Source organism: Orussus abietinus, unplaced genomic scaffold (genome assembly GCF_000612105.2).
Source record: "Orussus abietinus isolate OABI.00-Male unplaced genomic scaffold, Oabi_2.0 scaffold275, whole genome shotgun sequence".
Taxonomy (NCBI): Eukaryota; Metazoa; Arthropoda; class Insecta; order Hymenoptera; family Orussidae; genus Orussus; species Orussus abietinus.
The window spans coordinates 95,150-119,451 of record NW_019394457.1 but is presented as its reverse complement, the minus strand read 5'-3'; the positions used below and the strand labels follow the sequence as shown (position 1 = coordinate 119,451).

Genomic DNA, 24,302 nt, shown 5'->3' with positions numbered 1-24,302 from the left:
ATTATAAAAGTTTAGTTTTTAGTCTATTATAACATATTATAAAAGAAATCAAATCGGAGAGATCGACCTGGGATACCTTCCTTGTCAGTCAGAAAGACACATTAACCGTTTTAATTTCACGATCGAAACGTAATTTTAAAAGGAACCACCCTGCCAGTAGGTGGACTGCGGTTTGCTCTTAAAGGCCACGTAATTAAAAGCTAGCGGATCAAAATGTAAAAAGCAAAATGTTGTTCAGTGCATTCCGTCTAAAGTGCTGTCCATGGTGGTTGTCGCTGCGTTTCCTGCCGAGGTTAAGACGAAGAAATCAAATCGGAGAGATCGGCCCGGGATACCTTCCTTGTCAGTCAGAAAGACACATTAACCGTTTTGATTCCACGATCGAAACGTAATTTTAAAAGGAACCACACTGCCAGTAGGTGGACTGCGATTTGCTCTTAAAGACCACATAATTAACCCTTTGCACTCCGCGCCATCCCATTTAGACTTAAAATGTCCCCTCAGAGGGGACATCGGAGTGCAAAAGGTTAAAGCCTAGCGGATCAAAATGTAAAAAGCAAAATGTTGTTCAGTGTATTCCGTCTAAAGTGCTGTCGATGGTGGTTGTCGCTGCGTTTCCTGCGGCAGACAGGACGAAGAAATGAAATCGGAAAGATCGACCTGGGATACCTTCCTTGTCAGTCACAAAGACACATTAATCGTTTTAATATCACGATCGAAACGTAATTTTAAAAGGAACAACCTTGCCAGCAGGTGGACTGCGATTTGCTCTTAAAGGCCACGTAATTAAAAGTTAGCAGATCAAAATGTAAAAAGCAAAATGTTGTTCAGTGCATTCCGTCTAAAGTGCTGTCGATGGTGGTTGTCGCCGCGTTTCCTGCCGCGAAGAGGAATTCCTTTCGCTTCTAACTTGAGTAGCGCGAATAGGACGTCAGCCGGAGAAGAGGATGAAAGCTCCTAGCACGATTTCCGAGTTGTCGAGCACGATCGTTAAACGAAAGTGAGTAGATCCGCGAATAGAAAGCCAAAAAGATCCATTTTCGAGACCTCCACTCTCGCGATCTACCTCTGAATTAAGATTGGTCGTTGACATTGCATACGTTTTTATGCCAGCAAACGAATCAAGGCTTTTGTGTCAAACTGTTGCTTTTACTTCAAGTAGAAACTCGTTTAGTGAACGATGTATCTGAAAACAATCTAATACAAATCTTTGAACAGAACTGTTGTTATACTTGTTGTCTTCCAAACAGCGGTTCAGTTTGTATATATATGTTACGGTGAAACACCGAAATCTGGAGAATGTCGACTTTCACCGGTGAATGTCAAGATTCACATAGTCGCTTCGTGTATGTCCGAAATATTTGCTAAATACCCTTATCTCTGACTTACACCGGTAAATGTTGACATTCACCGGTGTGTGATTGTCGACACACACTGGAGGGTAACATATACACACAATTTCGGCGTTTTGGGTGATATCGTTTCCTTTCTTCTTTCTCTACGACTGTTGAGAGAAGCAGTCTCCTGGATCCAAATCTACGTCGTGATTCCTTACTCTCGAGAGCAAGGTACACTTTTCAGAGGTAAAAGCATTTGTCTTCAATTTCTCTCCGATCTTGCGGACCTCCTCTACGAATTTCTTTGTCGCCAATGTTGGCGCTCCACTTTCACTCCGTGGCAAATTCTACTATTTTTCTGGGAGTACATTTTAATGCTTTCAAAGTTTCGTTTGCCCGTTTTCTCGCTCGTTTTAACCGATGTTTGTTTGCCATAAGTTCTATGGGTTTTGACAGTGACGATTTGAAAGACCAACCTCACGCCAAATTTTTTTTTGGCCCTTTGCGTTTTGATTGTTATCACACATCTCTTTGTACCGTTCCATGGATCGTTAACTATTATTAATTTTGAAAAATATCCAGGAGATGTTTGCCAGATGTTAAAATTCCATGAAATGTAAAAAATTCCAATAAAGTTATACGAGGTCACGTTACACTAATGGTCATTCCTTGGATATTAAAAAGCAGTAGAAATTATACCATCTTAAGTTCTATTTGGCTCTTGTACTTAATTCCGCAGATTACTCTCTGTACCATGAAATACCGACGTCGATACATTCCTTCAGATTAATTCATCGTTTAATTAAATTTGCCAGGTAACTAGCTCTTAACGAACCCACGTTGAAATTAATCTTGAAAGATAACGAATTAGATCTAGCTCACGACTCGAATAACCGATCGCTTCGTCTTCGATATTGTTAATTAACATTAAAAATGAAATTGTCAATTGTGGGAGTACATCAGGTGAAAAAGGAAAAGTTACGTTAGTGGTTGCAACTTTGGTTTACGTGTTTATGGTATTCTGTATTGATTAATTAATATGTCAGGAGATAAAAGGTAGAATTTTTATTCAGAATTTCCTTTCCTACTGGTTCGGACCATTATTTGCTGAGTAATTAACAACTAAAGTTACCCGAGGAAACGGAAATTTTGGAACAATAATTACCCAATGTCAATGAATAAAATGATTAATTAATGAATCAATATACTGATTTATCGATCACTGTCCAATGAAATAATTAGTGCACCCATTAATTCATTGGTTGAGAAATTAATTAATTTATTGGATAATTAATAGGCCGACATTAATGCATGGGGATTAGTAATGTTTTAAAGTTAATTATTGATTTCTAACCGTATTTATTTGTTTATTGATTAATCTATAGATTTATTGATTGATTGATTTATTAAATCATTGACTGCGCCGTCTTAGTGGTTAATTTTAATTGTTAACATTTGATCGCAACGTCACCCAAGCTGGGTGACATCGATGTTTCCTCATGGATTCTATCATCCACAATAGGGTGACTGACAAAATTGGGAGAAGGGTGATATTGGATCTTGTAGGAAAGATCCAATTTACGACGACTGAACAACGTGTTAATAATTCAATAAATATAATGGTCTGAGCCAAAAGTGGAAAAGGAATTTTTAGTTGAAAATTCCACTCTCGATCTCCCTCTGCAAGATTAATTAATCGATACGGGACACTATATATACAAGCCAATAGATGAGGAGTTGGTGAAGACGGAGAAAGTGCATACACCTATACGCGGTCGCGTGGAACTGTTGGAACCAGAAGTCAAGGCGAAGCCGAACTCCGGTTTCCAGTTTTCCCTCTTGTTAGCAGGAAATTACAGGAGACACTTTGCGGCCGTATAGGACGTTAGGTGGATGTAATGGGCCTAGGAGACTTACAGAATCGCGGAGAAATCGCGCACGACGTTACGGCACTCCGGAAAGTGGAGGCCAGCTCTCTGACCTCTCGGCCATGCTTCCGGCTGCATGGTTGATGGTACCGCGGGGTACTGTTCAGTATACCTATACCGATGTTATACACACACGCACGTACACATATATCAGGTATATGTATATTAGCAACGTTAGATGTATTATATATTAGGTACATATTAGGCCTGACCTCTCGACCATGCTTCCAGCTGCTTGGTTGATGGTACCGCGGGGTATAGTTCAATGAACCTATACCGATGTTATACACACGCACGTACACATATATCAGGTACAGGTATATTAGCAACGTCAGATATTAGGTATGTCAGATACATTATATATTAGGTACATATTAAGCCTGACCTCTCGGTCATACTTCCGGCTGCATGGTTGATGGTACCGCGGGTGTACAGTTCAGTGTACCTATGCCGATGTTATACACACGCATGTACATATATGTGCCCATAATTATGAAAATGGTCTAAGTCATATATTTTTTGTTTCGAAATTACATTGAATAAATTTCGTTTGAAATAATATGGCGTGAAATAACTGATAAACTCATTTTTTTCTTAATTTTGACTTAGACCACTTTCATAATTATGGGCACATATATCAGGTACATATACATCATCAACGTCAGATATATTATATATTAGGTATGTCAGATACATTATATATTAGGTACACATTAGGCTCGATAAACTATAATTGGGAACGATATTCCGCAAAGTGGGTCGGGTGAGATTCGGAGCATAAAAGCCACCCACACGTGTTCGTGGATTTCTCGAAAACTGGTATAGGTTAATCGAATACCCTCATAGAGGCCAGGAATTTGTTCGACTCGTAAATGCAAGCCACCAATTAGGGAGCCTTGTTAGACATTCTTGACTCATCGTCCGTTAATTGAGCCACGGATCAGCCGTGAAGTACTACCGTGTGTGTACGATGTGTCGCGGCCGAGGTCGCGACTCGCCGAGCTGTAGTTCCGGTCATTTTTTTATTCTTCTTTTTATTGGCGATCTCGTTTTTTCCGGCGACTTCTAGCTGTCGATCGAACTGCGCAACGTTACGGCTCAGGAGATCGCCAAGCCTGTTCGTGATAATGTCGATCGTGGGCAAGGACATCTCCGGATTAGATTTTCGTGTGCACTCGTGCAAAAACTCGGGGTACCTTGACTGCACACCGAATGTCTCGTGCACTTCGACGCAAGTTTCACCAATTTTTTAGGGGGCCGCACCTATATCTCGTTTTTTCCACATTGGCAAAATTATCATTGAAAATTAAGTATAACTTTTGGTTTAATATTTTTGTAGAAAAACGGAGGCAATTTGTGCGTTCGATCCGTCGATAATTTGTGCACGCCAATGCCCCGTTGCGTATCAGGGAAACCATTGATTGATTACCGACGGCCCGAAAGAACAACGGAGGGTACTGCAAGTACTGCAATTCTCTATTCACCTCCTCTATCTATTTGTGGAACAATCGGAAAATCCTGTGTATGAGATTCACGGTAGATGTAAAATGTTTCAAACCCGGCAGACGTTAGATGCAATATTTTTCTAACGTCCGGTACTAGATGTCACTTAGAGTTGACAGGAAATTTGCGAGCAAGATTTATACTTAATTTTAGTTTATTTATAATAAGATATTAATAATTCATTTTNTTTATAATAAGATATTAATAATTCCCTTTCTCTAATAGGATGCTTATGATTATTAGCTAGCAATGAACGAGAAATAGTTTTCAAGAAAAAGACTACATTTTTCATTTATCCATTTATCTAATGAAAATCTTAGACGTCCGGTACTGGGGGACTTACTCGTATCCGACGTCGAGGCGTGAACCGGGTGGAAAGTAGCACTCTTCGTTTTCGCAGTCACGCAAGGAGAAGTAGAGAAGGCCCGAAAGTGGCAGCCGATGGAATCCTCGATGACTGTAAAGGAACGGCCGCCAAGGACGGAGGGCGCACCTTTCCAAGATGGCGGCCCAACCACCTGTCGACGTCCGGGTGTCGAAGTCACTCGAATCGTTTTCTTCTGGCGACGCAGCTGGGATGAAACGATCGAAAAACTCGTGGACAATTCGTATTTCATTCCCTAAACTGATATGTAGCAAAATTTATGTCCCACGGTTTTTGGATCTCTAAATTTATATGTCTAAAGTCAAAATCTCAAAGCGCATAACATCAGCACAACTGTGAGGGACCATTTGACGAGGATGCTTAAGGTGAAGTGAAACCCCCTTCAAATCAGTCAATTCGAATACATTTTTTTTTAAGGGTATTAGACCAAACTGTCCGAAACTTTGACGCATTACTCCTGATCATCTAAGAATTGTCCTGACACATTCAAAAGCCCACGTAGAAAATTGTACGATTCAAAACGGCAAATCGTAAGTCGCATATTTCTCTTGCATGTTGCTATTATTAATTTTCAAATTTCGCCTATGTCTGACAACAGTTAACGATAGCTTTATTAGCAAAATTAGCTGTTTGAGCGTTACATTTTTTTTTTTCTCGATAGTATACAAGTTTAATGCGTATGCACATACTTATGTAAATATCTTGAGAAGTAGCGTTAAGAAAGTTTTGTTTAAACGCGTTTTTTAAATTAGGTACGTTGAATCATGAACGTATTTTCGGCTGTTTCATCTCTCGGTGGGACGTTAAGATGGCCTGAACTGCGTTTGCATGTAAGCGTCACGGTGCCTCGACAAACAGGTGTACGACATAACCTAAATCGAACGCGACGCGTGGCGGTTTCTCCGTGACTGCGAGGCTTCCCTCTCGCGGGGAAATTGGGAGAGTGGAAATTCCGCGGTCGGGTTCGTCGCAATTCGATGCGCGGCATTGGGCTCGCACACGGGAAAAGGGGCAAAACGCTTCCGGTCGCTGTTCATGACGAGAAATAAGCAAGTCGGACACACGCACTGCTCCGGACTCACCAAGTGGGGATGGAAAATGAAGGTCAGGTTTAAGATTTCTTTATTTAGAAAATCCTTTTAGAAATGCATCGTCTTGGTTATGATAAGGGATTCATCGATAGCTATGATTAACACATCTAATTTTATTTATACATCTTTCCGATGCAAAACTGTTAAGATATGACTGGTTGCATTAACTAGGAAACCCTAGGTTTGGAGACAAATAATTTTGGGGGAATTGTGTTTAAGATTTCTTTATCTAGAAAATCCTTTTAGAAATGCATCGCCTTGGTTATGATAAGGGATTCATCGATAGCTATGATTAACACATATAATTTTATTTATACATCTTTCGGATGCAAAACTGTTAAGGTATTACTGGTTGCATTAACTAGGAAACCCTAGGTTTGGAGACAAATAATTTTTGGGGGAATTGCAATTTTTTAAAACTTATTTGTTGAACAGTATATAAGTGTACTGGTATTTAGCAAAATATCTGACTTCAAATTTTAATTATACGGCACTACTACCGTGTTAGGTAGTAATAGGTGATTTCAGCCCCTTGCAGAGGAAAACAGATTTCAATTATTTCAGTAATTGAAAGGAGATATTTAGCAAAGATGTAGATTAGCTTAAGATATTTAGCAAAGATTACAAAGAAATATTTAGAAATGATTCTATGCTACTAGGGTCATTACGGGCTTCCTTTTCCAAGTGTTTCGAATTTTCTTTTCCGAACGGCTGGCGTTTCGCAATTACTCCTAACACCGTACTCGGATTTTTTTTTCTTTCTTCCAGGGCGTTCGAGGTTTGAGCTCCTCTTCTCGCTCTGACTGGTTCGCGCGATTGTTCCCGCTCGCTCGCGTTTAGAAAGCGATCCCTCGTCCTCTCTCTGTGCCTCCGTCTCCGGCCATGTGCGCATGTACGTGCATATATAATTGCCGGAGAGCTTATTTATATACTTACGGAAATACTTGTACATTCGTCCAAAAGCTTACATACCTCGCGCGAATTTACAAACATGTGCGAGCAGATGCGTACGTTGACTTGATGTTCCTCGTTGGATTCCGATTCCGGGTCTTCGAGGGTTTCCTGTGACCTCGACTCCGGAAGTGGGGAAAAAAAAAAGAGAAAAAGGGGGAAAAGAGGGAAAGATAGATTGAAGTACTTGCGTTGGCAAAGGAGGAACTTCGCGAAAGCAACGTCGCGCGGTCTGGTAATAATTAACGAGCTAAGAGGTATATCGTTGATTAATGCTAGCCGCTCGTTAGAAAGCGATCTCTTGAATTCTCTCCGTCTTGATTTTCTCCGTTTCTCTCAGTCCTGTTTGGGCAATCGACCCTTGTGGTAGCCCCAAATGAAATGCTGATTCCGAAGAGTGACTAACGAGAATAGTACTCCGGGTGTCCCTTCCCAGTCTGAGTGAATGGTGGGGTTTATATGCTCTTTTTATCAACTGAAGCTCGGGTTGAAAGGATGGCATGGCTCCCTTTTTAGGCCTTTTATTAACCCCGAGTTGATATATGGGATTTTGCCAATTTGTTTCAAGTCACTTGATCCGAGATTTCGCCTTTTCCGAGAATTCATGAATAATTATAGAGTAAAAGACCGTAGCTTTGAGTTAAAACATTTACATCAATTTGTCTAGAAAATTCACTTCGATGAAATATTTTGTAAACGACTACGCTTGCATGACTGAAAGGTTTATAAGATACTTTTTGCCTCTTAGTAGTGGGGAAGATTAAGTAATGCGAAGTATGGATATAACGTTTAAGTATATCAAATACCATTTAATTATATCAGCATGTATCGTTGACTTAACCAGATATTTTATTAGAAATAGTAAAGGCATATGTAACACTCCAATCCAGGTACAATGACCAGAATACTGTTTTTTTCAATTAGATTTTTTATGGGCGTACCAATTTAGTTTAATATCTGATGTGATCAGCCAAACATTATCATATATATTCACTTCTTCGCAAGAAAATAGCGATCCGGGAATTTCACTTTGTGAGATAAAAAAATTGCTAATTTAACCAGTTAACTGTGTAGATCTATTTGAAACGTGTGTTTTCATGACGAGTATATTTTTCAAACACAGCTAACTGGTTAAAAAGGGACAGAGCTTGATCGCTGATATTTTATTAGAAATAGTAAAGGCATATGTAACACTCCAATCCAGGTACAATCACCAGAATACTGTTTTTTTCAATTAGATTTTTTATGGGCGTACCAATTTAGTTTAATATCTGACGTGATCAGCCAAACATTATTATCATATATATTCACTTCTTCGCAAGAAAAGGGCGATCCGGGAATTTCACTTTGTGAGATAAAAAAATTGCTAGTTTAACCAGTTAACTGTGTCGATCTATTTGAAACGTGTGTTTTCATGACGAGTATATTTTTCAAACACAGCTAACTGGTTAAAAAGGGACAGAGCTTGATCGCTTTTAATCACTCGAAGGAATGTCCGAGAAAACGGTCTTGCTGGGTTTTGGGAGGCCTTCTTTCACATTTTTATCGGGAAAAGTTATCAAATTATCGTTTCTTTCGCCTTCGGGATACAGTGGCTCTTGCTCAGTCCAGTTTCGGTCGGGCAAATATACGCGATAGATTCCGAGATTCCGGCAGAAACGCGATGCGCACTGGCCCGCACGGACATGCTCTGCTTGTCGCCGACAACGCGACTCGTTACCATCCTTACCCCTCTTGCTCTCTTCGTACTCCATGGGCCGTGTGCAACCTCCATACCTCGGTCGATTCCTCGGTGCGGTCATCTCGATCCTGTTCTTCGGCTATCGCATTTCGCGACCTTGTCATTTTTAGCCTTCGCCGGCTTCGTGGAGGACTTTGTGTTAAATTACAAAAAAAGAAGAGGTAAGAGAAAAAGAAAATCATGAGACAATTGGGATCCTTAGGTACAGGTGACGTTTGTAAGAATTTTTGTTCCTTTTTTTTTTAGGAACGATTTATACTCAATCCGATCGAACGTGTCATCTTTCGTAGGTTATTTGGCGAAATTGGACGAGCCGCTGCGAGTCTATGTGAAAAATGACCCGATGGGAAACTCTAATTCTCCTGCGGTCAATAGACTTTGCGTGGGATCTGGAAAATTGTGCAATCGGGTCGCGATTCTGTATACTATATACCATCCTCTTCGGCCGGCTGGAACTCAGTCGGTGGCGCGCCTCCGGAGCGAAAGCATCGTCCGGGAACCTAATCGATGGGTTCTTTTTTTTACCACGTTTCCCGTTGTGCGAAAAGGGTTTTAAGAAAATAAAAATTCAATACTTTCGTCTCTGTAGATTTTATGTATTGGTCTCACGTCGAAACCTCATTGTTTGGACTTTTATTCTCCGTGGATAATTTTCATCACTTTTACGTTAATAGAGCTTTTACTTTGACTCTGTAGATATCTATTAAGTGTATTGGGGTGATGCATAAGTAATGGCACTTTTTTTACACGTAACGTAACGTGCAAAGAAGAAACGCCATTACTTATGCATCAACCCGATACTAACAGAATTTAATAATTGTTCATGAGCCAGTAAAGTAGAACCTCTGAGATATCTCGAAGGGTTGTATAAGGTGGAGGTTCGAAAGGCGGGAGGAAGCCATCTATTAAATGTATTGAGGTGATGCATAAGTAATGGCATTTTTTTACACGTAACGTAACGTGCAAAAAAGAAACGCCATTACTTATGCATCAATCGAATACTAACAGAATTTAATAATTGTCCATGATCCAGTAAAGTTGAACCTCCGAGATATCTCGAAGGGTTGTATAAGGTGGAGGTAAAGACGGGAGGAAGCCATCTATTAAATGTATTGGGGTGATGCATAAGTAATGGATTTTTTTTACACGTAATGTAACGTGCAAAGAAGAAACGCCATTACTTATGCATCAATCGAATACTAGCAGAATTTAATAATTGTCCATGATCCAGTGAATTAGAACCTCCAAGATATCTCGAAGGGTCGAATAAGGTGGAGGTTCGAAAGACGAGAGGAAGCCATCTATTAAATGTATTGAGGTGATGCATAAGTAATGGAATTTGTTTACTCGTAACGTAACGTGCAAGAAAGAAACGCCATTACTTATGCATTAACCCAATAATAACAGAATTTAATAATTGTCCATGAGCCAGTAAAGTAGAACCTCCGAGATATCTCGAAGGGTCGTATAAGGTGGAGGTAAAGACGGGAGAAAGCTATCTATTAAATGTATTGAGGTGATGCATAAGTAATGGAATTTTTTTTACACGTAACGTAACGTGCAAAAAAGAAACGCGATTACTTATGCATCAACCCGATACTAACAGAATTTAATAATTGTTCATGAGCCAGTAAAGTAGAACCTCCGAGATATCTCGAAGGGTCGTATAAGGTGGAGGTTCGAAAGACGAGAGGAAGCTATTGGAGTGATGCATAAGTAATGGCATTTTTTTTTACACGTAACGTAACGTGCAAAGAAGAAACGCGATTACTTATGCATCAACCCAATAATAACAGAATTTAATAATTGTCCATGATCCAGTAAAGTAGAACCTCCGAGATATCTCGAAGGGTCGTATAAGGTGGAGGTAAAGACGGGAGGAGGACAGACCGTGCAAATCGACACCACCCACATCCTCGAAGCCTACAATCCTTCACCACCGCCCTGTTCTCACGCCTCTTGTGGGAAAGCCGCAGAGGGGTTTCTTCTTTCCTTGTGTGCCTCTGTCTGGCACTCCTGTTGGTGAAAGAAAACAAAAAGAAAAAGGAAAAGATACGATAGATAGAGCCGAGCGAGGCAACCCGATACCTCGTGGCGTAACGGAGACGCCGACCGTCGATTGAGCAGAGATTTGCGAAAGTGCAAAGGAGAGTCGCGTGCACTCTTTGCAAATGATCGGACTCGTGGCTTAGATGAGAAAACGCATGCGAAGAGAACTTTCTCGGGAACGATTCTAACACGGAACGAACTTCAGCAGAGATACATTCGTGAGAAGTAATACTCTGTATTATCAACAAAAGACGGCAAGCTGTTATACAAAATTTTATTATTTGAGGAATAGAATTGTCTTTCATGAAATTTTTCATTATGCAATATCGAATAAACGGAGAACCAAGATTATGTCTGCTTGTTTTCTGTACAATGTGCAGACAAATTTGACAGACCGGATGTTACTTATCAATTGCTATGAAAGGAAGTACAAGTAATATTTGTACGGGAGCGTCGGATTTGCACACGTTTTTTTTTCGTTATTTTACAATATGTTCAGGGTCTTACTGTAACGTAACGTCATCGTCGATCATAGTTTGCCTACTTTATCGTATCACATGCCATGTCTTAGATTTTATACCGTTTGATTTACTCAGATGTCACGACTCCATAATTCATGTCGGCTTATTAAGCTTTCGTTGAACATATATTGTTTTGAAATTTGTATCAGACTATCTCTCATGCATGATCTCAATTCATGCAATTTTCTCCCCACTATCGAAGGCATTAAAAGCATCTATCATAATTTGTCTTTTACGATTGCGCCATAAACGTTTTAAAAAATATAAAGTTCTTGCGTTTATTATAATATGTAAAATCATTTAATAATCACTGCACTAGATGTATGTACAAGTTTACTCAGGTGTATTTCCTAGTAATTTTTGAAATACTTATTCGTTGGGGTAATGACTGAAAAATGCCCTCCATTTTTTCACTCCAAACATTTATCTTGTAATTTGGAAAGACCCAGATTCATGAAGTTACATATCTTTGTCACATCGGGAAACAGAGTTATTTTTATGAATTCTTTTTCATATATATACATTTTATATACAATTTATAATATACATATTTTTGTGTATCGATTAAACCTTTATTCTCTCCCAATTAAAATTAGGTATCTCATTAAGTAAAGTCATAGCAGTCTCTTCTTCAAAAGTCTCATCACAATTGAAACATTTGTGGTAGGTAAGGTAGATATCTTCGTAGGGTATTATCTATATCATCATTTTTTTATTTAATGACTGCTACCACTGTCAAGCGTTCGATTTTAAATCTATATTTTCGTTTATATTAATAAAAAAAAAAACAAGGCGCGAATTGAAAAATCGCTTTAATGAGTGCTATTTTTAATTTAGCTTAACATGACAAAAATATATTAGAAATAAAACCTCACAGGGATATCAATGGCACTGTAAATATTGTAACCGTAAAGAGGTCTTAAAATAAGGAACTGCTAAGATATTACTTCTTAAGATCCTAAATTTTTATTTGGAGAGCAAATATCACTTCATTTATACACAAAAAGTGTTTATCTTGATTTTTAAGTGAAATTTTATTTATACAAAAAAAAAGTTAAGGTAACCCTTCAAACAAGAATATGCTTAATCTGTTTACCGAGGTACTTGTAGCTAGGTTTTAACAGACAACGTGAACTTAGATTATCTCTCGAATGAGCAGTTCGATTGAAATGTCGATTTTGAAGAATCGAAAGATCGACAGGAGTTGCACGTGCTTCACTCTGTATCGACAGTAGTAGTAAAAATCGTTGGAGAATCTGCATGGAAATCTTTCTATTTTTAATCTATATTTTCGTTATTATTATTAATAAAAAAAACAAGGTGCGAATTGAGAAATCGCTTTAATGAGTGCTATTTTTAATTTAGCTTAACATGACAAAAATATATTAGAAATAAAACCTCACAGGGATATCAATGGCACTGTAAATATTGTAACCGTAAAGAGGTCTTAAAATAAGGAACTGCTAAGATATTACTTCTTAAGATTCTAAATTTTTATTTGGAGAGCAAATATCACTTCATTTATACACAAAAAGTGTTTATCTTGATTTTTAAGTGAAATTTTATTTATACAAAAAAAAAGTTAAGGTAACCCTTCAAACAAGAATATGCTTAATCTGTTTACCGAGGTACTTGTAGCTAGGTTTTAACAGACAACGTGAACTTAGATTATCTCTCGAATGAGCAGTTCGATTGAAATGTCGATTTTGAAGAATCGAAAGATCGATAGATCGACAGAAGTTGCACGTGCTTCACTCTGTACCGACAGTAGTAGTAAAAATCGTTGGAGAATCTGCGTGGAAAATCGAGGGATCTGTAAACTATCGCGGTCTCGTGGCTCGTCGTGAATCCAATACGCCGATCGACTTTCAGGGCGGCGTATCGATCGAGATCGATCGACATTGCTCGCGGCGAACGCGCCACTGATTTCTGCAATCAAAACAGTATTTCGCAAGAAGGAGGAATCTTGAGTAACCTGCGCGGTTTTAAAACGCGAGCCCTCCGTGGATATCGAATGTTAACGATTTTCGAAAGTCGACGATTTTTCATACGACGTTGGGTTCGTAGAATCGATGCCGGCGACATGTTTCGTAATCGCGTTTACGATCGACTCGACGGCATCGAATATCACGGCTCGTATGCGGTATATTCATTTTTGCGGATTTTTTAACAGTTTCAACACAACGACAGTTTTACCCAAGACCGGTGTCTTACTCGGCGACTGTTTAAGGTGAAGTGAAACACATCGGGGGACTTGATCGACGTCGATAGAGATGATTTTTCTAAATGCCTACGTTGCCGACGTTCGTTTTTATATTGACAGCTGTGTCGAATTATATTGGGTATTGTGCCAAATGGCATACTCCACCTGTCGTTTTCGTACAATAATTATAAAGAAATCGAAGTAAAACTCCAGAAATCCTCTGGATTCATGCTTTCTTCGGCCTTAATTGACTGCAGAGGGACCCCCTGCGCCATCTGTGATTTCCAGGTCAATTAAATTTTCACTCCGAGACCTCGTATTCCCATCGTTTTAGCATAGAAGCGCGTACAACACTTTTTGTTGCCTTTATCTCGTTCAAATGCGAGTTTATCGATTACCAGAGTGTTCTAAATTGTCGTAAAATTGTCCTGACCGTTTCGTTTCTCATATCAGAGCCTTCGATAATTGTATATCGATCGAAATATGAGAGCTCGACGCCATTTTGAAATTTTTCAAATTTTTTTCCAAAAATCAAAATTTTCAATGTGTCGGGACAATTCTTAGATGATCAGGAGTGACGTGTCAAAGTTTCGGACAGTTTGGTCTAATACCTTTATAAAAAAGTGTTTTATTCGAATCGACTGATTTGAAGGGGGTTTCACTTCACCTTAAGTTAAGGAAAACTCCAAAGTATCCGGCCAATTTCGCCCGCGTTTACGATTTTCCCTTCGGTGGTGAGCAGTTAGAATTCTGACCGCATTCCTACCTCCGAATGTGCTTGCGATAATCATGCAGAATTTCTACATTCCAGAATATCTTTCCACTCGATTCCACGTTTCTAATCCTTTTACGATTTTAGTACGCGTTTCATGGCCCGAGACATTACCTATCACCTGCTACATGGAAGCTTTGCTTTGCATGAAAGATTTAATTTCTATCGTCGGTAGCGCACTCTGCTGAAAGTATTCATTACTATCGGTTAAAGTTGTAATCTTTTTTATTCGGATAAAGTATGTGTTACCTATTGCGGAATTCCCATTACCTACCAATTTATTTTCGTCAGTGTATGCATTGCTCGTTTGTGTACATTCTTGTGGTATGCCGGATTGCAGCATAACGGTTCCAGGGGCTACTCTATCGGTGTCGGTGAAGTCATCGTCCAAAAATAGGCCTCTACAGGTACCGCTATAACGTAATTTTCATCGAAAAGATATTCTTTTCCCTGTATCTTATTTTACCTTTTACCGTGTAACTATACCTACGTATTGACTGCATCGACTGTGTCTTTAAATGCATTAGAAATATATGTTTTTATAACGAGAGCATTACCGATTAATTACTTTTTAATATGGTGGACATGGCACAACTGTCGTGTTATAGTGATCTTTCAGAGTATTTCTTACGATTAAGAATAAATCGTAAAACGCGGACGTTTTTGAGAAACATTCTTTTTATAATGAACCATAAGTCATACAATAAGGTCACGTTTCAGTTCAGGTGGTGATCTTTTTTGCTATTATTACTATTATATATTAATTAAATTTATATCATCATATAATTAATATCTATATAATATATAATCATTATATAATTAAATTTCATTAAAACGGGACCTCCAAGGCTTACAAAACGAGAACTTGGGTTCTTAACTTAAGGGGTTACACCACTTTGATCCACCCAAAAATTACGGTTTTTCAAGAATTTTTTTTTAAGAATTAAAACGTTTTTATCCAAATTAAAGTACAGTAAGATATTATACTACTATTAAACAACAAAATATTTTTTTTATTTTTTTTTTATTTACAAAAATGGCGGCTTGAAAGGCGATTTACCGGAGCCCTGCGAAAATCGATGATCGTGCGGTGGGCACGATAACTCAGTTCAGGTTTAAGCTAGATCAATGAACGAAAAAGAATTTCTGTAGCTAAAAAGAGTTTCTGTAGCCCAAAAGCTAGCGAAATACGTAGCCGTTTTCAAAAATATACATTTTTCACAAAATGGCATCGGTTTGAAAGGAAAGATACGTATTTTGCCCTAGATTCCGTTAATTAATGTTGCACAAAAAACGCGAATATCAATACATTGAAAAAACCATACGTATTTCGCTAGATGAACTTATCACGAATAAAATAAAAAAAGACTCAAGACGATTGATTGAAAATTGGCGGAGCTAGAGTGCCCACCGATTTTTAAAATGCAGTTTTAAGAAAAACGCGTTTAAAGTATAAATAAAAATTTAAAATAATATGCGTAATAATATATGTTGCGTAAAATTTTTTTTTGAATTTTTGAAAATTTCAAAGTGGTATAACCCCTTAACCCCTCTCTCTCCACTGTCTTCTTCACCCGTTCCTACTTACATAATTAGTCATTAATTACCTTCCGTGCGTCATCTCACACAGAATGGTCGATTCTAGCAATTCGCAAATATCCCGGCGAGCATTTAACGTAAACTCCGAGCCAATTGACCGCAGCCCTGATTTTTCGCATGCGAATAAACCGCCCTATGGAGGTATTACCAGCGGATATTTACGTGGCGTTTGTCTGGAAGAAATCTATTTGCTCCTCGGTCGAGTTCACGACGGAGAACCCGATCTGGTCGGTTCATCTCTCGGTTTGGAGAAACGCGGCCGTGGTCCTTCGACGCGTTACGGGTAATTGCGCGGCCCGTAAGCCGACGCGCCATTACGAGTCAGGAATCTTGTTGGTGGACTTAACCTATACCCGCCTATCGGGTCTGAAGCAAACCCGATCGGTAGGGAAGAAGCTAGCCGACTCTGGGGTACGAGACAACACAACCGTGAACCAGTATCGACGGCGAAAACGAGATCACCGCGTTAGCACATTCGCGACCGGCGAATTTTTTCCGTTTCAAATACTGAGTACCGGTGAAAATACTGAAATTCTGAAACTGGTTGCCGCAAACTTGTATCGTTAAAGCAAGGATGAAAATGATAAAATTTGTGCGCCGCGTCGGCTAACAATTAGTGAGCCAACTAAGCAGGACGTGATTCACGTCAGCGGCAATCAGGAATAGAGTTTAAAATGACGTGAATTCACGTCGCGAATGTGTTTTAAGATTGCGTGGCGAAATTGGATGCATCTCCAAGAGCGTTGCTCCGGAAAGTTGCAACCTATGATCGTTCTTACGTCCTCGTCTAGGACGACCTACCTTCGATGGTGACGAAGTTGAAATGAAAGTGGACGCGCATTGCTATGGACAGATTAATAATGGTACGGATCGACGATGACCGGTAAAAAAAGAAATGCGATATGGAGGGTCATTAGTTCCATTTGTTAATATCATTTTGATATGTTAATACCATTTTAATACGTTAATACCATTTTAATAATCCATGTTAATACCATTTGACACGAGACGAAGTCCATATTGGCTTTCCTTGATTTATCGGTATTTCGAGTAGGATAGGTAGGATAGGTAAGGCAGGTTCTTAAATGGCTTTCCAGAGAGTTCAAGTCAGTCGGATTATCGCGTTAACGTGATTTTTTTTTTCAAGGTAGCCAACAAAGTGTTCAGGGTGTAGCACAGCAATGACACGTGGATAGTTGTCGAACGAGAGAGTCCCAAAGCTTACTCCTACGAACAAAATTCCGAAATTGCTGTAATTCGTTGACATAAGCCTATATGTAACTATTACGACCTTGACTCTTCTAAGGAGTAGTCCTTTCGGAAAGAGTTTCCTCTTGTTCTAAAACATAGAAGACAAGTTAACGTGATTTTTTTCAAGGTAGCCAACAAAGTGTTCAGGGTGTAGCACAGCAATGACACGTGGATAGTTGTCGAACGAAAGAATCCCAAAGCTGATTCCTACGTACAAAATTCCGAAATTGCTGTAATTCGTTGACATAAGCCTATATGTAACTATTACGACCTTGACTCTTCTAAGGAGTAGTCCTTTCGGAGAGTTTCCTCTTGTTCTAAAACATAGAAGACGAGAGAGGGAGAGAGAGTCCTTCCTCAAGGGTCGCCAATGCTAATGAGAATCCGAACTCCGAAGGGGGCCGATCACACAATAGAATCCCTTCCACGGAACGTGCCTTCTTCCGCTCGTCCGAAGGGGACTCGGTCCTGGCAGGAACCAATCGGCCGGCGAGAAACGGGAAGAGTGCATCCTCTTCTGGTCCGGAGTCCCTTTAAAAGGCGGCTTCTCGAGGCTTTGAGCCGCCGCCCAGCCGTTTTCATGGATTCAGCTGCGTCCAACGCTCGATCGTTAAGCCAAAGGAAACGGGTTTGCCGTGGCCGTAGGAGAAGGAGCCCGAGGAGGAGGCGGAGGAGGAGGAAGAGGAGGAAGAGGAGGAAGCCCGCTCGAGGCTTCTATTACCGTTGCAAGAGTACGGGCTCTCAGGGCCGTATTGCGCAAGAGGGACCATCGGACCCTCATCGAATTGATCCTTCCGAAATGAGACGCCCCCGTCCGACAGTTTTCCCCTGTATTCCGTTTCCCTCTTGATTGCACCTGCCGATCAACCTGGACCGGCGCCGAAGGACCAAGGCCCTTTAATCTGGACCACTTGTCGCTCCTATCCAATTATCTCGGACACTTCTTCTCGAAATCGATGACTTTTCGATCACAGGGTGTTCTAGCGGTAAAGGACTGGTTTAATTCCGATTACCCCAATTTTTTTTTTTCACGGGCGTGGATTAACCCTTTTAGTGCCGGAGGCCGATATATCGGCCCTCGCTGCACTGGCGAAAAGTGCCACAGTGACCATCGAATTGATCCTTCCGAAATGATACGCCCCCGTCCGACAGTTTTCCCCTGTATTCCGTTTCCCTCTTGATTGCACCTGCCGATCAACCTGGACCGGCGTCGAAGGACCGAGGCCCTTTAATCTGGACCACTTGTCGCTGCTATCCAATTATTTCGGACACTTCTTCTCCAAATCGATGACTTTTCGGTCACAGGGTGTTCTAGCGGTAAAGGACTGGTTTAATTCCGATTACCCCAATTTTTTTTTCACGGGCCCTCGATTAACCCTTTTAGTGCCGAAGGCCGATATATCGGCCCGCACTTTGTAGCGCTTTACTATTCGCTTTGCGAGAGATCTCTATCTCAAAATAAATTTATAATACGTTATAAATGGTCTAATTTCATTACGAGAGAATTAAAATAACAATACAAGAGAGTACTTAGACTTCCGGGAATTTTCTTACGGGGTAATTGCCCGTCGCTGATAATTCATTGTATTTCTTTATCTTTCATTTAGTCGGGTTTACCCCTTTGTGCTCGGGTGTAGCATTCATTTTGACAACTTGGAGAGCTATTCAAGGTGTTCGAATGTAAAGGGTTAACGTGGGATTTTTGGCAGCGAGACTGAAAGATCAAAGGGTTCGATTCACAAGAAAGCATTGGTAATGAGATAAATATCTAGGGAAGATAATTTAATTAGAACTACTTCCTGTATTCCGTTACGTATTTTTTTGGTTCCCTTTCAATTTGTAATGGTTTTTCTTGTCATTGGAATCATCTTATTCGATCTTATTCTATTACAGCATTGATCTAGACGGAAATCGATCGATTTAGTCACCGTTGTTCGATATAAAGTTTGAGTCATACGAGTCGGTCAATCACGCACGTCCTTAATCGAGTAACGAAATAGAGAGTCTCTTATCGATGTGAATTAAATCTAAGCTGTTCGAATCCGGTTAGATTGTACCGTTTTTCTTGCGCAGTAAATATCCATGTTGGCATTGTTACCAAAAAGATGGTTCCTACAAAACTCCAAGATCGATTTACCTTGGAACAGACCGGGTAAACCATTGTTATTCAAATTAAGAATCTTGATGCACAGCCGGCAGGCTAATCTCGTCCTTAATCGAGTAACCACAGAGACACGCGCCTCGTTTGAATAGTTTTGTCACGTTTCTAGGCCGAGTTTTACGACTAGTCACGTGCTCTCTTAGCATGGCGTCATCAAGACGGGTCGAAGTACCCTCGAAAATATCCTCGAAAGAAACGGAAGATGACAGAAAACCACGCACCTGCGTGGGCACTCTACCTCCTCGTATAGACTTTGTCGGACCCCGTCTTTTATCCACGCCGCAGTATATTAATTATTTTTTTATTTACGGTACCTTCATTTTTAGGAACGTCGTTCTGAAAACTCTCCCCTTCGACGTTTAACCCCTTAACGCACAGATAAAAAAAAAAACCGGCCAAAAAAATCAATTTTTTAATGTAAAAAAACACGAACATTGTCTTGGCAAAAAAATAAAATTCTCGATTATATTATTTTTTATTTACGGTTCCTTCATTTTTAGGAACGTCGCTCTGAAAACTCTCCCCTTTGACGTTTAACCCCTTAACGCACAGATTTTTTGAAAAAAACCGGCCAAAAAAAAAATCAATTTTTTTTATGTAAAAAAATACTAGAACATTATCTTGGCAAAAAAATAAAATTCTCGATTATATTCGAGGGTGAAAAATTATAGTAGCATAAAATACAACGCCGCTCGAATTATATCGAGTGTGCACAAGTTAAGGGGTTAATCTGCCTCGAATCCTGAATGCAAGCAAAAACTGTTCCTTGCAACGTCGTAAACGTTGTGTTAACAAACCCTCCTTTTATTGTATTTGTTGTTTCTTGAGTTACCATTCCGATTCTTGTGGTCGCGTGACTGGTCTTTGCAAAAGTATTAGTCACCATTACTTGTAGGAGAAAGTTGCCGATTGTTTCTTGGAGTGAAACTCCTTTAGGGATTTATATGAAACGAAAAGGTGAAACGCCAGACACTGGCAATAGGGAGTATATTTGTATTTGTCCTACTCGTGGCCAATTTCATGATACCGTGAATATGTCTTATATTACTCATGTAAAATGAAACTAATTGTACAATGGTTTGAAAGTACTTGAAGAATTTGAAAACAATGTAGCTGATATAAATCTTTGTATCTATGAGAATCTTAATCCTCCATCCGTTCCGTTATAGTAATATTTTCTTTCCTCCACCCTGACCGGCAGAAGTTCCGTACAATGGTTTATCGTAACCGCCTGAGAATCACTACTTCCAAAAACAAATAAATACAACAATAACGGGTGAAAAATAATGTAGTCGGCATAATACGATAAGATTAGAAATACGGTCTGTCGCGCAAGTTAATGGGTGGCAGAAAATTGCACGTCGCGGCGAGACGTCGAGTCCGATCTCTGACGTGTCTGTTTTCTCTCTCCCACTTTCGGGCAGGACGAGCCGTTCGTCTCTCTCCCTCTCCCTGTCTCCGTGGAACTCGACTCCGTTTGGCGGCCTACTCGGAGCCGTCGATCTTCCTCGATGGGGACTTCCTCGCGGTCGTTCCCCGCTTTGGGCTCAGGGGAAGTACAGTTAGCGTCCGCATCCTCTTCGCCGTGTCTTAACACCCAATCAACAGGTTAAATTTGACGAAAAGTGTACCTTACTCTTTTTCATTTTGCACTGGGGAGCGAGATTCCTCGTTTTCCGTTGGTAACCCAATTTCATGCAAAACGAGATTTCTCATTTCCCGTGGGTAATTTTCTCCGAGCGGCCCCACTTCCTGGACATTGTTGTTCCTCTTTTCTACCGTGCTTATCGTCGCGTGCTTACGCTCCATCCTATCCGTGGATCGACCTTCATTTATTTCTCACCTTACTTTTTTTTTTCCCTCTCGATCGGTAGCAGAGCACCGACGTTATCGAGTTTTTCGTGTTCGTACGTGGAAGACCTTTCTTAACTTGTTGGACGTGCATAGGAGAGGAGCAAACTCGTTGTAGATTTCGGACAGTCGGGGAGTTCGCTCCGTACGTCTTCGTCGTTCTCACGCAATGGCGGATCTTCCTCGCTCGTTCTGAACGACGTTCGAGCGAGAGAGAGAGAACCACGCCGCTTGGAGTGGGAGCGACAAGGAACGACGAAGCCGGACTTCCTCAGTTTTTGGAACCGTCCCGCTCCGTAAGACCCGTGCCTCTAGGCACGTCCGAGGTCTACGGTGGAACTTGGAAAGTGGAACCGTGCGAGGAATGCACCCACGATTTTCACCCTCCGTGGCTTGCTTTTGTCCCGAGGCGATCTTGCGAGGTCGCCTTTCGCCGAAAGGAAAGGAATTCTTCGAAATCGATCCGGGACTTCGAAGTATCGCGTAAGGTAATTGCAAGACTCCCGATCAGTAATAACCTTGAATTTGGGGCGACTTTGAGGTGATATGAAAGGGTTACTCTACACACATAAAGCGTCAAAAATTTATGAAACTTCTCTCCAAATTTGGTGCACCGAATCATTTGAAATTTCAGCACGTGGTTATAGAGGCTCTAAGGAAGGACGCGATGCTCGTGAAATTTCATTTGTCAAACAAAAGTTTTTGAATTTATCCCAGACTGGAACCAAGGATATATATCTTTTTGAAAAAAATGAAATTTCACGAGCACCACGTTCTTCTTTAGAGTCTCCATAATAATGTGCTGAAATTTCAAATGATTCGGTGCACCCAGTATGGGGAAAAGTTTTACCAACATTTTTACGTTTTATGTGTATAGAATGACCCTTTCATATCATCTTAACACATTCGCGACCGGCAAATTTTTCCCGTTTCAAACACTTGTATCGTGTATCGTTATGGACGTGATTCACGTCAGCGGCAATCAGGAATAGAATTTAAAATGACGTGAATTCACGTCAGCGGCAAACCAGGAATGGAACTTGAAAAGACGTGAATTCACGTCAGCGGTCGCGAATTAATTAAATCTCTTGGCTTGAAGAAATGAAAAAGGAAAGAAAGGATTTGATTTGTACGAAATAAGGACAGGGAATGCGCGAAGCGAACGACAGAGTTCGGCGCTCGTAACCCACTGTCGAGAGCAAGGAGTCTTCCTGACCCTTCCGACCTTCCGACCTTCTGACTTTCCAGACCTGCCAGACCCTCCAGACCAGGCGAGCGACCCTCGAGTGACGTCAGAGAAGTTTATCGGCCCGTTCGTTGGCGCGGTACGTCGACCTCGAAAACCGTCCACAAGGCGTCGAGAAATGGATCGATAGGAGACTTTGCCGACCACCTGTGTCCACCGACCTCTGGTGCGCGAATTGCGGAGGGGGCAGAGCCACTACGGCAAATTTCGGCGAAACTCCCAGAGAAGCGCTCTTCGCGGGTCCGAAAAGGGCAACGGAAGAAAAAGGCGCGTACTTTTGTCTTTTCTTCGTCTCCTTTCTTTCTTGAATCCTTGAATTGGTTCCGGAAACGAGAGAGGGAGATAGACAGCGCCGGGGAAGGGCGGAGGGAATAGAAGAGGGGAGCCGAAGGAAAGGGCGGAAACTCTTGGAGTCTCGCGTTCCTTTTGCGCTCATACTTGTCGCGATATAAATGGCGACGCTGCACGACGTGCAGAAGTGTCCTACTCGCGAAACGATTCGACCGATTCGGCCGCCATGCGGTCGTTTTATTTCAGTCGGATGCTCCAGCTGACGACCCCGATGCATATTCGCCACGTCGATCCCTCTCCGTTCCTCGTAACCGCGGAAAATGGAGGTCGACGCGGGTCAACCGTCGGTGTCGCAATAAATTCCGAAGAGAAACGTTTGGTTACGAATTCTAGACTAATTTAAAAAAATATGCCTATTTCTTTCCAATGAATTTTTCCCATGTACAAGTATTACAAAACGATTACTTATAGAAAATGTTATTGTCATAGGGTGGTATAACGTTTATTGATTTTATATATATTTCGATCGCTCTCCGTTGCTCGTAATCGCGGAAAATGGAGGTCGACGCGGATCAACCGTTGGTGTTGCAATAAATTCCGAAGAGAAATGTTTGGTTACGAATTCTAGACTAATTTAAAAAAATATGCCTATTTCTTTCCAGTGAATTTCTCCCACGTAGAAGTATTACGTAACGAGTACTTATAGAAAATATTGTTACAGAGTGGCATAACGTTTATTGATTTTATATATTTTGATCGCTCTCCGTTGCTCGTAACCGCGGAAAATGGAGGTCGACGCGGGTCAACCGTCGGTGTCGCAATAAATTCCGAAGAGAAACGTTTGGTTACGAATTCTAGACTAATTTAAAAAAATATGCCTATTTCTTTTCAATGAATTTTTCCCATGTACAAGTATTACAAAACGATTACTTATAGAAAATGTTATTGTCATAGGGTGGTATAACGTTTATTGATTTTATGTATTTTGATCGCTCTCCATTGCTCGTAATCGCGGAAAATATGCCTATTTCCTTCCAGTGAATTTCACCCCCGTACAAGTATTACGGAACAATTACTTATAAAAAATGTTATTGTCATAGGGTGGTATAATGTTTATTGATTTTGTATATATATTTTGATCGCTCTCCGTTGCTCGTAATCGCGGAAAATGGAGGTCGACGCGGTAAATCCAGGAGAGAAACGTTTGGTTACGAATTCTTGACTAATTTAAAAAAATATGCCTATTTCTTTCCAGTGAATTTCTCCCACGTAGAAGTATTACGTAACGAGTACTTATAGAAAATATTGTTACAGGGTGGTATAACGTTTATTGATTTTATGTATTTTGATCGCTCTCCGTTGCTCGTAATCGCGGAAAATGGAGGTCGACGCGGTAAATTCCGAAGAGAAACGTTTGGTTAC

General features: G+C 40.5%; 1 protein-coding gene across 3 annotated transcripts in view; it reads left to right on the top strand.

Annotated features, from left to right (window-relative positions):
• LOC105703882 (dentin sialophosphoprotein) overlaps positions 1–24,302 on the top strand; it is a 123,358-nt gene that overhangs the window by 7,253 nt on the left and 91,803 nt on the right. The window lies entirely within an intron of this gene.